Raw genomic sequence first — 4,859 nt, forward strand, 5'->3', positions numbered from 1 at the left:
CACTAAGTGAATGTGTGTGAAAGGGTGAATGTGGCATGTAGTGTAAAAGTGCTTTGAGTGGTTGGAAGACCAGAAAGAAGCTATACAAGTACAGGTCCATTTACCACCCATTACCATAACTGTTCTGTACTTTCCTTACATTTTCAAAACAAGCTTGTTACTTTAGTTTGAATACATTTGAGGGGAATTATCGTGTATTATCATTATATTTTGCATCATAGCACGCCTTCCAAACATCATGACAGATGTAACATGATGTAAAGGATGTAACAAGATGAAACAGACAAGAGAGGGAGACTCAACCCTATCTGAAGTTTCAGTTAGCTTTGCACAGAAACAGCCGGTAGAGTGCTTTTTACTTTTATACTGAGCCTGTGATTTTACACTTTTACTTGAGTATAGAAGTTTAATCAGTACTTCTACTACTTCTTTTTTTTACAAAGGCATCTGTATTTCTACATGAGTAAACAATATGTATACTTACACATTTACATGTATTGGCTAAGCATGTAAAGATGGATTCTTATAAAGTATAGCTAAACAAAATGTGGTGCTTTTGTTTTCTCCTAGCATTTTAAGTTGTGAATCCTCTCTGTGAGCTGTAGGTAAAACTCACTCACAGGATAACCATTAGCTGGGCATGCTGCAATACAATGTTTGTAGTCATGTGATTCTTAAAATGCAGAATGGATGATGACCTTCGACCTCACCAGTTTAGTGTCCGACCAACGATGAAATACGGCCACAATCTCCCCTTTTGTTCCTGAGTTATGGTGTTGAATAATGGCCAAAAAAGTTTTTTCCAGGACATCATGATGTCACAGTGAAGTTGACCTTTGGCCTTTTGGGTAAAAAAATATCTTCATTGTTGTATCCAATTAAATATCTGTGTGAAATTCTACCTTAATTACTGCATCAGTTCTTGAGCCATGACTACGGTCATTTTGAGGTCACAATGACCTTTGACCTTTGAGTCAAAGTGTCACCAATAGATTAAGGAGCACAAAAGTTGAAATAACAGAAAGATAGAAACGTGGCTCTTTAACTCACTCCTGCAGACTGGGGCAGGTAGCAGTACCGGGTCTACTTACACAGGGTTCTATTTTCTATTCCACACAGGTGCTATTGGTTTGGATTCAGTAGTAAATTCCTCCTCACAAATGTTTCCTCTCAGCTTGCCACAGCTAACATTTTAGTCCAGCAGCTGTGGCATTATCGCCTTACCTACGATGATAGCAGTGTTGCGTTGGTAGGGGTCATAGGGGCAGCGACCTCTTCCTTCATCAGGCTTGAGGCTCATTGTTAACGTCTCTGAGTTCTGGACAGAAAAGAGAGAAAAGTTCCAGCTGATGTCAAACTAAATAAAGATTAACAGAGAAATCAAACCAAATCACGTCACATGCAACCTACTGATTTTAAATAAAATATAGTGAGCGTTATCATACTGTCTGGCTGCGCATGCATGTTATTGTATGCGAGTCCCTTTGTGTACAACCGAGAAGATCGACTGAAACTGCTGTTTTTCTCAGCTACGTCGATGAATTAAAGATTTATTTTGACCAAACCAGAGTTGGTGATTGTTGGAACAGTGGAAAGACCAACAAAGACAGTTTTGGTGAGTTTTATTCTGTTACTGTCCACTTTCAATTCAGTAACAATGGTACGATGATATGCAAGGTAAAGTTATCATTTTTTGTCTATGGAGTCTGGTGGTGAGCGATAGCAATATAACTGCTCTTTCTGGTTCTCTGCAGGGATCCTTTCCATAATGTTGTCAGACATTTAGAATAACAATCTGGAAAAAAAAAAACTACTAGTACCAGTTTGAAGGGTGTTTTTATCTGCTAGGTAAGATTACTGGTTTTGTCAATGCAGTCTGGTCAGCTTTAGTGCCCATTGTGTTGGTCTGAGATGCTGGTGCTGTAGTGCGACATCTAGTGGTAAGTGATTTTTCTATACATAACCTTTAAACTAACCAATCAGTTTAAATGCCTGTGTAAACAAACTTACAATGTAGGTGCAGCGGGGACTGAAGGCAAATGTTCCACAGCCATAGATGTGGGTGGTGTTCAAAAACTGCAGCACGCGAATGAAATTGGGACAGTCGGCCTAGAAAAAGAACACGAAGAACATTAAGTTAGAAGTTTCAGTAAAAGTAAAACGTACAGCAAGCAGCGTGTGCCTAAACCAGGACCTTTGGATTCAATACTAATATTTACAGAACAGAAAGAAAGATATCTTCTCATAGTGTGCTCACTAAGAATGCACATTAAATGAAAGATTGGGAGACACTCTGCTTCTACGCTTTGCTCATTAAACTTTGAAATTAGTCAGTCTAAAATCAACTGTTTCCTCTGCTCATTGAAGGAAATGTAAACAGTAGCTGTTACTGACCGCCTTGTCTTGTTTGTCAAGAGGAAACATGTTGAACTTTGGAGTTTAACCAGTTCACAGTATGTGTGGTACATATGCACGAATCAACTACTTGCCATTTTCTTGCCTTTCATGGAACACTGTTCAAGGTCTTTCTCTGAAGGGCTCCAGTCCAGCTGAAAGAATAGAGGAGAGTCAAACTCATCAGAGCAGCTGAGATTAACATCCACCTTAACCACAAGAACACACAAACATTGACATATTCCATTAAAGAGCTGTAGTTAGCTAAATCAAACACTTCTTGATTTTATTCATCTATTTTTAAAGTTTCTGTGAGATTATATTGGTATGAATGGATGCTACCCACCTTATCTTATCACACACTTTTTTTCAATTTTCATCACACATTTTTGCATTTTCCAGTTTGTCTTGTAGGGACAGTGATTAGAACTTAAATATTGGTGACTATCTCAGTCTATGTTGAGACTGCACCTCCCACCAGTGGTCGCTCCCCCACCTTGCTCCTAAGTATGATGGCGTCCTTGTGGCTAACATCCAGCGCCAACACAGCATCCCGGGCTCCGACATACAGCATGTCTCCATCCTCACTGAGCAGCAGTGTGGTGGTGTTGCTGACATCATGGCTACTAAAGTGGGTGAGATGTCTCCCGGGGCTACCTGTTGTTTCACAGCAGTCAACACTGGGATTAGGCATTTTCCACAGACAATTAAAGTCATCCAGATATATGCAGGCTGCAATTTTCTAATCTGCTCACAGCATTCGATGCTCAAACAGCAAACAGCCCTGAATATCTCATTAGGCATTGTCCAAATAGTTAAACTCTTAGAGCTTAAAACATACAGAGTCTGAAACATACTGAGTCACTTAACCTTATATGTAGTCAAATCTCTATTGTGTAATTGTTTTCTACCTTAAAATAACAAAGTAAAAGTCAATTGAGCTACACTGAGTTGTAATGGGGTTAATGGTGCCTCCGTCTTTTCCACACTGTGCCCTATACACATATTCTTGCATTATAGAATATTATAATAAGTTTCCTGATGGACAGTAAAGTAACGGTTGTCAAATGTAGTTGCTGTTAGCTAGTTAGCTTAGCCATACTGCCCTGAATGCCCAGGGCTGGGTGCTCAGAGCACAGAGGGAGTGTGGGTGTTTACACTGGTAGCACAGGAGCTCCCTGTCCTTTAGTTTGGAAACCACAGTATTTCCATCCGGACATACAAAATAAAATAAGGAAATTAATATAGGACTGTACATTACTGAGCTAGACAGCTTTTTCAATTCACTCGTGAGGATATTCATGATTATGCCCATAATGGAAATTCACCATCGTATCGCAGGGGCAGATCTAGGGAAACATTCATGGGGTGGCAAGAGGGAGGCAGAAATATTAATAGGCCGATTTAATCGCAAACAATCACATATATCAATATTTGCTTGGAAAAGCCCTGGAAGCCCATTTGAAACCTGCACTGGTAACTATGGCTTTCTCCTCACACTTAACTGCCGACTGCTTCCTTTGGGTTTATCAGCTGGATAAAGGACAACAAAACTAGTGTGATCCTTAAAGTCTCTACTTACCCATAGGGAAGGAGACTCTGGGAGTCAGCCTTGTCAGACATGGGCTCAGAAAACCCAGCAAGGCCACAGTGAGGGACAGCAGGCTGTGATTGTCCATTACAGCGGGAATGAGGGAGTCTGACCTTAATTACATTTAAGGTCAGAGGGCAAGCGCTGGGTCTGGGGTTCATCCAGAGTGTCAAGGAGTTGTTAGGAGGGGTGGAGATGGCAGCTGAAGCCACATACTCTGGTTTCTACAGTAGACCATCACTGGATCTGAGACAGACAGATAGACAGACAGACAGACAGATGGACAGAAATATAGGTGAAAGAAGGCTTGATTCTGAGCAGCGAGCGTCAGCATTCCAAATGGAACATTTTCATTATCAATCATATCTGCATCAATTATATTGTTTAAATTCTGAGATGTCTTTGTATTGCATTTATGTTGATAAAATTAAGCATTAAAGCCAAGGATTGGAGAGCATAAGTACATGCATGTTGTGAGCAAAGCGCAGCCCAAAACGTCCATGCAAATCAATGAGAGGCAGACAGGAAACAAGGGGTGTTGCTGCTATACGGGCTGTGCATTTAAGCTGCAAAAGGTAACTTTTATAAAAACCCTTACGTTCTTTGGCAATATTCCAACTGGAAAACTCTTCCAACTATACTCGGACTGACAGTTAATGCAAACATGAGACAGATCCAAACCTGCTGAAAACAATTAGGTTCCTCTGGTTCTAGCTGCTTAAATGGATTTAAGAATCGCATAGCCCTCGTCTGAAGGAAAACAACCAATCAGAGCATTATATATCGGCCATGACAGCCCTGCTTTCTAAATATCAGCATCAACCACTGAAAACCCATATCAGTCGACCAATACTTTGAAGAGCTGAACACAAGC

This window comes from Morone saxatilis, unplaced genomic scaffold, assembly GCF_004916995.1.
Source record: "Morone saxatilis isolate NCDOM2014 unplaced genomic scaffold, NCSU_SB_2.0 Contig9, whole genome shotgun sequence".
NCBI classification, from domain to species: Eukaryota; Metazoa; Chordata; class Actinopteri; family Moronidae; genus Morone; species Morone saxatilis.